At 39.7% G+C, this 11,547-nt stretch overlaps 1 pseudogene; it reads left to right on the forward strand.

The window, feature by feature from the left end:
• Positions 1-525: 525 nt before the first annotated feature.
• LOC131830416 (large ribosomal subunit protein eL21-like) lies at positions 526-1,089 on the forward strand (annotated as a pseudogene).
• Positions 1,090-11,547: the final 10,458 nt, after the last annotated feature.

An 11,547-nucleotide genomic window follows, 5' to 3' on the forward strand; every position in this document is an offset into this window, starting at 1 on the left:
CCAGTCCTCCTCTTTCAGCATTTCCAGATTTTTCCATTAAATTCCCTCATCCCCTTGTTAGTTTTGTCAATTCACTTCTGTTGCTTGCAACAGAAGCCCCGACTGATACCCAGTTGCCCTGTCCCTGAGGCATATTCTCCAAATCCTCCTTTAGAAGGGAAAAGTCATGTTTATGCCTTTTTAGTGCAGAACTTCCGAGGGGAAAACCCTGACTTGGAAAAACAGTGTTGGAAAGACAGAGTTACTTCTCCGACAACTTGACATTTATCTTTAAATAAATTGCCAAGGAGAAACTCTCACTGAGCACCTACCTGTATTTCAGATTCTAATTTCTAATTGTCATGCTTCCCCCCGCCCCCCCCAGAAGGTGGCCCAGTGTACTGGGAAGATGATCTCCACTCTGGAATCAAATTGCCCATGTACAAATCCTGGCTTTGGTCTTAACTAAATCTCAACTTCCTTACCTGTTAGAAGAGAATTGTAAAATCTACTTCATGAGATAGTTGAAAAAATTGAACAAGGTGGCGGAACCACCATCTTCCAGTAATTTGCCAAAATGACCAACACAAAGGGAAAGAGGAGAGGTACCCGGTACATGTTTTCTAGGCCTTTTAGAAAACATGGAGTTGTTCCTTTGGCCACATACATGCAAATCTACAAGAAAGGTGATATTGTGGACATCAAGGTAATGGGCACTGTTCAAAAGGGGAATGCCCCACAAATGTTACCATGGCAAAACTGGAAGAGTCTACAATGTTACTCAGCATGCTGTTGGTATTGTTGTAAACAAACAAGTTAAGGCAAGATTCTTGCCAAGAGAATTAATGTCTGCATTGAGCATATTAAACATTCAAAGAGCCGAGATAGCTTCCTGAAGCGTGTAAAGGAAAATGATCAGAAAAAGAAGGAAGCCAAAGAGAAAGGTACTTGGGTTCAGCTGAAGCGTCAGCCTGCTCCACCCAGAGAAGCACATTTCATGAGAACCAATGGAAAAAAGAGCCCGAACTGCTGGAACACATTCCCTATGATTTCATGGCATGATAAATAAAAAGAAAATAAAAGACCTCAAGACTGTAAAAAAAAAAAAAATTAAACAAGGTGATTCACATAAAATGCTTAACACAGTGCCTGGTACATAGTAGATCCCCAACAATGTGGACTATAGGGACAATAAATTGAAATACATTTCCTTAAATTTCCTTTTATTTGATCCATATGGCACCTCTCTTGGAATAATAGGATGAAGCAAATATGATATTACTTAGACATAAAGATACAACGTGATCTACCATCAGTTCAACATGTGTTTAGAGTTATTTAGCGAGCAGTGATTTTAAGAGTCTTGAGTCAGGGACTTTGAGTCTTGAGATAAAGTTCTCTGTATTTAATTATTATCATTACATTTTCTTTCTATGTCTTTCTCTCTTTTTGTCTTTCTAATATTATCTCTTTGTGGTTCCTCCTTCTGTTTCACTTCTTCATTGTTAAATCTTGTAGGTGAACAGCAACTCCAGCTCAAGAAATAGTTGCTGAGAGCCAGGCTCTGGACATAAAGATGAATTAGAATGCTTTCTGTCCTCAAGACTTCACACTCCCCTTTGTCTTCATTTCCATTGCTTTCACTGACATTCAGTCACTTGGGAACTTTGGCCCAAATGGTTGAAAGGATTTCCTAAGCCATCTTTCACCTCTTATCCCTACTTTCCTCCCACCCCTCAAAACTCTCTGCTAGATTAACCTTTCTAAAATTCAGCTCTGATTACATATATCAGCAAAAGCTCCTAATGCTGTCATTACCTACCAAATAAAGTCATGAGTCTTCTTTTGGTGTGTGTGGCTCTCCACATTGGTGTCTCACATTTTTATCTTGGTCTCTTCCCTGTTTCCCTATTGCCCTGACCATCATCTGTTCCTCTCCAGCATAGTCCACTTTTCCCTATCCAGCCTTTGATTTCATTTCCAATCCCCTGCCAACATGGATCAAAACCCTGCCCATTCTTTAAGGCTAAGAATACGTTGCATTGGTTTAAGTTTATCCTAGTATCCCAAAGCACAGAAAGGCTCTCCCTCCTCTGAGCTCTTATAGCATGTTGTAACCATGTTCAGCTTTAAGGAACTCGGTCTTGTGAGTCATAGATACTGAGGAATATGGTAAGATAGGTAAGACATGATATAAAAAAGCAGAGTCTAAAAGGTACTTTTGAGAAAGGAGGGGGAATTTAGCTTTGTCTGGAAATTTTGAAGAAAAGGATTCATCTTCCAGAGAAATTTTATATAAGGTCCTGTCTGCACGAAAGTTGGTGAACTGATGACTGCTAAAAATCTTAGTAAAATTCTTGAGACAGTTTTAATTCCTTGAGAAAGCACATGCCTTTAGATAGGAGGGGAGAACACTAGCACAGACTCTCATGATGATTCAAGACTAACGTGGGGGGCACTGGGTGGCTCAGTTGGTTAAGTGTCTACCTTCAGCTCAGGTCATGATCTCAGGGTCCTGGGATAGAGCCCTGCATCAGGCTCCTTGTTCAGTAGGAAGTCTGTTTCTCCCTCTGCCCCTCACCCTGCACTTGCTTGCTGGCTCTCTCTCTCTCTCAAATAAATAAATAAATATTTAAAAAGCAAAATAAAGACTAGCATGGAACAATTTTCACGTTGCCAAAGGAGATAGCAGCCAGAAGACACTCCTAGAGGATGAGTTATCTTAAAGTTTTCTGTACCTTCTTGGGACTAGGTAAATTATTTTTCTTCGTTCCATAATGATTTGGATCCTGGGATCCTTGTCTAGTTCCTTTGCTGATTCTTTGCCCTTGTGCACAAGAGTCACTATCAAGAAACTGTGAGAAAGGGGAGTTACAGTATTGCTGGCACTTACTACATGTGTGTTTAACTTCCACATTTAGCCATAGGCAGGTCTTATTTTCTCCATTTTTATGGGTGTCAGAATATTAGAGAGGTTTGTGAACTTTCCAGGATTACTCAATAAGTGTTGAAATACGATTCAAACTGGGATCACATTTTTTTCTGGTTCCATTCACATCTTCCTACTACCTTTTCCTTGTTATCTGTTCACCTTTTTTACTTTCTCTCCAATATGACCCCAGAACGATCCTGTTTTCCCAACTCCCCATCAGTCTTTCCCTCTGCCATATCAATCTAAAGCCTGTTCTTCACCTTCTCCCAGAATTAAAGGAGATTTTCCCTGTGACCGACGTCTTCAGGGCTGGGTTATAAGCAATCTCGGAGAAGATTCTGAGCCAAACTATCAGTGATTTATCCATGACTCAAAGGCTGTAAAATTATCCCCTTATGATTTTGGATTTATTTATTTCTCCTTTTAATTCTATCAGTTTTGCTTTCTTTATTTTGAAGTTTATGTTAATAAGCACATATAAATTTAAGATTGTTACATCTTCCAATGAATTGACTCTCATCGTTAAAAAATGTTTCTTTTTTTATCTCTGATAATATTCCTTGTCTTGAAGTCTACTTGGTCTGACTTTATAGCCACACTACTCTTAGCCACACTACTCTTTTACGGTTAGCATTTGCATAATAATGTCATTTTCCATCCTTTTGTTTTCAAAGTCTTCGCGTCCTTTCATTTGTTTGTTTCTTTCTTCATTTATTGAAAGAGAGAAAGAGTGTGAGCAGGATTGAGGCAGAGGAAGGGAGGGGACCTTAAGCAGCCTCCACACCCAGCAAGGAGCTTGATACGAGTCTTGATCTCAGGACCTTGAGATCATGACCTGAGCTGAAATCAAGAGTCAGATGTTTAAACAACTAAGCCACCCCAGGTGCTCCCTTGGGTCCTTTTATTTAAATTATGTCTTCTGTAGATAGCATATAGTTGAATCATTGAGTCATTTTAAAAACAAAACAAACTGAGGGTTGCCGGGGGGAGGGGGTTGGGGAGAAGAGGGTGGGATTATGGACATTGGGGAGGGTATGTGATTTGGTGAGTGCTGTGAAGTGTGTAAACCTGGTGATTCACAGACCTGGGGATAAAAATATATGTATATAAAAAATATATGTTTATAAAAAATAAAAAATTAAAAAAAAAATAAATCAAGTCTGCTAATCTCTTTCTCTCTCTTTTTAAAAGATTTTATTTATTTATTTGATGCAGAGAGAGAGAAAGAGAGACAGACCGAGAGCAAGCACAAGCAGGGGGAATAGCAGGCAGGGAAAAGCAGGCTCCCTGCGGAGCAAGGAGCCCCATATGGGGCTCAATTCCAGGGCCCTGGGATCATGCCAAGCAGATGCTTAACTGAGTGAGCCACCCAGGCGTCCTCTATCTTTTAATTGGAATGTTTAGTTCATTAACATTTACTGTAATTTTTTAAAAAAGATTTTATTTTATTTATTTATTTTTTGAAGATTTTATTTATTTATTTGACAGAGATCACAAGTAGGCAGAGAGGCAGATAGAGAGAAAGGGAGGAAGCAGGCTCCCTGCTGTGCAGAGAGCCTGATGCGGGGCTTGATCCCAGGACCTTTGATCATGACCTGAGCCAAAGGCAGAGGCTTAACCCACTGAGCCACTCAGGTGACCCTTACTGTAATTTTTGATATAGCTGGATTTACGTTTCCCATGTTGCTATTTGTTTTCGATTTGTTTTTATAAAAAACTACATTTGAATAGGAAACTCATAGATACAAAGCTTTTAACACTATTTGATAATATTTCAGACTATCTTAGCTGATCAAGTAAAGGGGTCTTTCTGGTATCTCTCAAGTGTTGCCAGGTAAGCCCACATTACACATTGTTTTCCATATGGGTGGTACCATGCAACCAGCAATGCATGAGAATACCAATTTTTCTACACCTGCACAGCACTAAATGTAATTATTTATATAAAATTGTTTTATTTCCAAATTTAATTTTACTATAACTTCTGGGATTATATTTAACATATCTTAAAATTTTGATATTCTCTAAGAACCTCCAGAGCAGTAGAGGAAAATACAAAACACCCTACTCATTATGCAGAGAATTTTAAGGGATGTTTTTATGCAGGCAGAGTAAAAAATTTGTGGAGAAGATCCAGGGAGACTAAATTCCCTGGCTGATTCCTAAGAAATGCAATTGCCACTTAATAGATCACTGTACTCTCTTCTTCAAAACCTCATACCAAATCTATATTCTATTTCATTCTAAGGCATTGTCTCAAAAGGAATTTGCAAGATGCAAATTTTGATGCACCTAAGGGACAGCTATGTGCTTAGAATAGTGTTTGCCCCTCCCCCATCAGAGGAAAATGAAGATCTTTGCTAATTAAGTATCTTTGTAATAAGGAAACATAATGATTTCTATTATGCTATCAAGTATGAGAATTTCATTCATTATAAACTGCAATTCTTCTTTGTTATATGAAAGCAAGAACTGATTTTATTTTCAGATAAATAGTTGTGCTGAGTTAATAGATATGAAATGTTAATATAGTATAAAATAGCAAATTAGGCTGCTAGAGTTTGGGAACATCTTTCTAATCAGACCACATGGCTTTGGCCAGGCATGCATCAGCAGAGTTTTCTGGATTGTAGAGACCTTCTTGGTTGAGACAGGTCTGTTGAAAATTCACAATGGGACTTTGAATAAATGCTTTCATCTCTTAGGCCTGTCTCATAAAGTTGGTGTGGTTCTGAAATGTGTTTTCTCAAGGGGTGTAATGCATATTTGCTTTTGACTGGGCGGGCTGAGACAATAATGATTGCAATCAATAAGAAACTCTTTCATCAGTAGAGTTTTATGACAGCAGCTTTAAGGGTCTCCCGACATATGATGAACTCAGTTAAGTTTTATTGGTAATTTACCAGATATACTTCATGAAACCTACTCGAGAAAGTTCAGAAGTCATTTTCATCTGCAACCACTATTATCCAAAGATAATAGGAGACATAAACCCAGTTCCAATCTGGCCAGCTAGTGCATACAGCCAGCTCCCAACTTCATTTTATTTTATTTTATTTTATTTATTTTTTTTTTTTTGCCAGCTCCCAACTTCTATACTATAGCTTTCACAGAGACACTGGCTAACACAGATTTTCAATCCAGTTTTATTCTGCCCCTTCACTTGTCTTTCCTCTAAAACCTGTATGTCTACATGTGCAAACACACATGTGTGCATGTGCGTGCACACACACACACACACACACACACTATCTAGCTGCTCCCTGTAAGCAGAAGATACTCTGGTTTTGATAGCATCCTAAGCTCTAGCTTTCTTTGTGAAGCTTTAAAAAAATAGCCATAAAATAGTCCTAAAATATTTTTGAGTTGTAATGATGCTTTAGGTCTCTTATTTCATGAAGCCCTATGATGATATTTTGAGATGACTGTTAAATTCTTCTATAAGTGGAGGAAGTGGAGGCTCAGGAAAGTTAAACAACTTGCCCAAGGTCATGCCACTATGACTTGGTAGTGAGGAATACTAAAGCCAGATCTAATTTGACTTCAATGCCCATAATCTTGCCAGATACCACTTGGGCTTCCAGGGAATCATAGGTAACTGAACACTTGCTTTAACCTTGTCTGGCCCAGTGAGTAGGTGAATACTCCATACTCTACTTACTCAGATGAAAGGTTAAGAGAAGACGTGCTTTACAAATGCAAAAGGCACTACAGAAGTGTAGGTGGACTCACTAATATGTGATGAGATTATTTATTATTTGTCTGAAGGTCAAATGAAGACTTCTAAGAACCTCCACGTATCTCCCAACATCTTTGCAGGGCTTCTAGAAATTTCTTTATATTTACTCCTTTGGGCTTGATGGGTCAGGCTCTGTTGTTTGCTTCTTTTGCCTTCCTTGGCCAGGACCAATTTATCCATTAAATACATTTAGTACAATAGGCACAATACTGAGGGCCAATGGTACTTTTAGAGGACCACAAAAATGTTTTAATTTTTTTTTAATCAAAAGAAAAAAGTGAATATAATCCAAAAATTTGTACCCTTGGTGTTCTCTAGAGCTTCCTGATTCACCGTTGAAGCATTTGTTATTCTCTGTTGCTGTGTTTATTTGTGTGATGCCCACATTGGCTGAAGATCTAGCTTCCTCTTTTACACCTATGTATTTTCACTGTGTGTTCCTGGCACTTAACACAGAGCCTGATTCTTCAAGCTCAATAAATACTTTTTGAATGAATTCATGATTGGATAAGTGTCTTTATAACCAATCAAGTCCTGTGACCAGTGGTCCAGGGCGAGCTCTGGGTACCAGTGTAGCCCCTACACTCCTCTCATGCCTTCCCAACCCACGTAATGGTGTTCTGATTCGTTGTGTTCTCACTTGTTGACCTTGTATGGCACCCCAGATTCCCTGGAAATGGGGCTCAGTCTGTCCTCTAGTCAGAGACTGGAGCCCTGCCACCCCAGCCTAGACAAGGCAGCCATATTTGAAGGTATGCCTAGTTTACTTCTGTGGTAGTAACACATTTTGTTATCACAAAAATATGATAACATTTTTGGCAAGCATGACTAGCATTCTCCCCGGCTCCTCAGTGTTCAAGTCCTGTCTCAATTCACCCCTTGCTAGCTCTGCCCCAAGACTAGCCTGCAGCAATGTGGTTTCTGGGGTCTTTGGTCCTGCTTGACTCCAAATGTCTCTTTCTCCACCGTGGCTCATATGTCTCTGTAGATTCATGGTATTGCCTATCTTAGAACGAAACAGAAGTTACAGAAAACCTCAGCTGAAATGGGAAGAGGTTTTCATACTAAGCTGCTTTCATCCATTAACATCGAGTGATTTTCTTTACTGAAAACCTGTGATTCAGGTGAAGCTGAGGACTAGGAGAGGCATGAGCAATACATTTTGAAGCCATGTATATATTCATTATTGAAAATTTATAATATAAAGATGCATAAAAGAAGGAAATAAAAATTATTCAATCTATGCTTTTCTTTTTGCTTATCTATATTTTCAGTTTTCAACACTGAATATGTTGTGGTTTTTTTTTTTTTTTTAAGATTTTATTTATTTATTCGACAGAGAGAGACACAGCGAGAGAGGGAACACAAGCAGGAGGCATGCGAGAGGGAGAAGCAGGCTTCCCGCCGAGTGGAGAGCCCGACTCGGGGCTCGATCCCAGGACCCTGGGACAATGACCTGAGCCGAAGGCAGACGCTTAACGACTGAGCCACCCAGGCACCCGAAAAAATTTTTTTTAATGTCTTATTTATTTGTTCCTGTGAGCAAATCTCATTTTTGAGTGGGCTCAGAATTAGAGATAGAAGATCTGAGAGGACAGCCTCTGTCTCTTGGCAGTCTGGTCCTAGAGTTCTTCTTTGACCTCTTCCCTTCTTTTGGCTAAAAGTTTAGTACATTCTGCTACCTCTTCCTTATTTTTCTTAGTATGCTGTTTCTTAGAGCGATACACCAATGTTTAAGCTGGAAGACACGTGGAGTAGCAAGATGCTGAATCCTGAGTCCTTTGTTCTAGACGTCTTACTCTCCTTATTTAGGAGCTTTCTCACACATACTAACAGACATCATCTTCTTTAGAGGGACTGAAATGTGTGTGAGTTCTGCCAGCTCTTTTGGATCTCAGGCAACAAGGTGTAGGAATGTCAGTGAGTCCAGGAATGTCTTCCTTCTTTCCTTTTTTTACAAGGACCAAGCTGAGAACTCTCGGATTGGCATCCACAATATAACCGTGAACAGATTCGTGTTTTCTTTTTCCAGTTCTCCTTAGTCTGTATCAGGTTATGCCCCTTACTCAACAGCAGGTGGTCTCAGCCATGGGTCAAGACACCTTGCTTCATGGAGAAGCCTTGTTTACCTTCCCTTGCACTGATTCGACCATACAACCCTCCCATTCTTCACCCAGAGCCTCAGGAGCCACTTCGGTGGCCAGATGCTTCTCAGAAAAGTATGAAGTTTGTGGTCATCGCCTCTTCAATGAGTTTCTGGAAGCCATTAGCTGGGAAAGAGATCTTCAGTTTCCTCCTGAAGCAGCCAACCGACTCCAAGTTGCCCTGAAAAAGAGAATATGTACTATTTTTATAAGAAAAAAGTTATTTTCCATTAAAAAAAAAAGATATACTCCAAAATATTAATAGGCTTTTTTTTCTGGATTGTACAATTATAAGTAAATACCATATTTTTCTTTAGACATCTCTTTTCTTCTTATCTTACGCAGTGAGAAGTATGTTACTTTTGTAATTGGGAAAAAAACTTATATGTTGTTTTTTCAATAAATGTTATCAAATTTAATGGCACCACTCAGAAAGTGCTTACATGTTGGTGTATATTGTTCAAGGATGAAGTTTTTGTTTTATGTTTAAAAAAATAGTTGCAGTTATACTGTATTGTAACCTTATTTTTATTTATTTATTTCAAAAAGATTTTATTTATTTATTTGACACAGACAGAGATCACAAGCAGGCAGAGAGGCAGGCAGAGAGAGAGGGGGAAGCAAACTCCCTGCTGAGCAGAGAACCCGATGCGGGCTAGATGTCAGGACCCTGAGATCATGACCTGAGCCGAAGGCAGAGGCTTAACCCACTGAGCCACCCAGGCGCCCTGTAATCTTATTTTTAAACTCACTCTCACATCTTTTTTTTTTTTTTTTTAAGATTTATTTATTTATTTTAGAGAAAGAGCATGAGCAGGAGGCGCAGTGGGAGAAGGAAAGAGAGTCTCAAGTAGGCTTTGTGCTGAGCACAGAGCCCACACTGGGGTCAGTCTCATGACCCTGAGATCACTGCCTGAGCCAAAACCAAGAGTCGGCCACTTGACCAACTTTGCCATGCAGGTTCCCCTTAAAGATTTTATTCTTTTTTTTTTTTTTGTAAGGTTTTATTTACTTATTTGACAGAGATCACAAGTAGACAGAGAGTCAGGCAGGGGGTTGCAGGGAAGCAGGCTCCCCACTGAGCAGAGATCCCGATGCAGGGCTCGATCCCAGGACCCTGAGATCATGACCAGAGCTGACCTGCGCAGAGGCTTTAACACTGAGCCACTCAGGCGCCCTAAAGATTTTATTCTTAAGTAATCTCTACGCCCAATGTGAGGCTTGAACTTAAACAGCCCTGAAATCAAGAGTCACACATTCTACCAACTGAGCTAGCCAGGTACCCCTTACAAAGTCATTTTAAATGACTGCCTTGTACTCCATTGCATAACAATAACATACTTTATTTAAATGATTTGCTGTTGTTGGATGTTTACGTTGTTTTATATTATTGTCGTTAATAATAATAATAATGACTATTTTCTTTTTTTTCTATTTTTTTAAAAAAGATTTTATTTATTTATTTGACAGACAGAGATCACAAGTAGACAGAGAGGCAGGCACGGTGGGGAGTGGGGGGAAGCAGGCTCCCTGCTGAACATAGAGTCCGATGTGGGGCTCGATCCCAGGACCCTGGGATCATGACCTGAGCCAAAGGCAGAGGCTTTAACCCACTGGGAGCCACCCAGGCACCCCACTAATGACTACTTTCTTTAAGAAAATTTGTAGAAGCAGAATTGTTTGGCTTTTTAAAAAATATGCCCATCTTTAAGGGGTTATATTCATACTGGAGTCCCAAAAGATGGGGTTCTGTTAGTAGAGTCAGCACAGGGGAACCTGAAAGAAGTGAGGACCTGAGAGGAAACAGGCGGAAGAGAGTATGGTCATGGAGGACCACAGGTCTGGGCTAGGTAATAAGGATCACGGAGACTATGAAGGTGAATACGTGTAAAGCCATGGCAGATTAGAATGAAGCAAAGACTTACACTCTCGTTGCAGATGTTGCATCCATCATCCAAAATCCAAAACTTATTCTTGGCCTTGATTCTTTTACTCAGGCTCCTTGCTTGAGTTCCTGACCCTATGTGTAGTCTCATCGCTGTGTTTTTTATTTCTGTCTTGCTTTTGCTTAGGGCTGTCATGTAATTTGTTCAGGTTGTATACGGGTGTTCTAGGGGACATCGGTCATTGTAGTTTGTGATTTGTGCAGTGCAAAGCCTGCACAACACTTTGCTGTGGTCCTATGCTTGCCAATCACCATATTGGTGACCCTGCTCTTTTGTTACTTAGGATCTCAACAAATTCTGGATTCGCTATTCACATAAACCCCAAATACTATCCCCATTCCTGAGAAGGTCAGTTTTATTAGGAATGCAATGGCATGGATTTATATCCAGGATGGAATTCTGATCAAAACAATTCCTTCAAACTCAAGCTGTCTAGGTTTCCGGCAAGTCTCTTTTTCACCCGGCATGGGAACCAGCAAGACTCAGGAGCATTAAATATAACTGATCTTAAAATACATTAAAGATAGGAAAATAGATCCAACTACTTGATGTGAAATCCAACCATCCCAGATACTAAAACTTTATGTTCATCCATAATATTTTCCTCTTAAAATAGAAACATCTGAGTGTAATAGGAAAGCAAAAGGGACTCAACAAAGACTGAAATTGTCACCTGCCTGCAGGGAAGGAGACATTTAAAAGCACTCTATTCCTTGTGGCCCTCTCTGTTGTAAAAGTTTCATGATAAATTCATCCCCAGCTAGTGCCTAGGGTGATTTAAATATATGGCAGCGGAGTCTCCAGTGG

The sequence above is a fragment of the Mustela lutreola genome, chromosome 4, assembly GCF_030435805.1.
Source record: "Mustela lutreola isolate mMusLut2 chromosome 4, mMusLut2.pri, whole genome shotgun sequence".
Lineage (NCBI taxonomy): Eukaryota > Metazoa > Chordata > Mammalia > Carnivora > Mustelidae > Mustela > Mustela lutreola.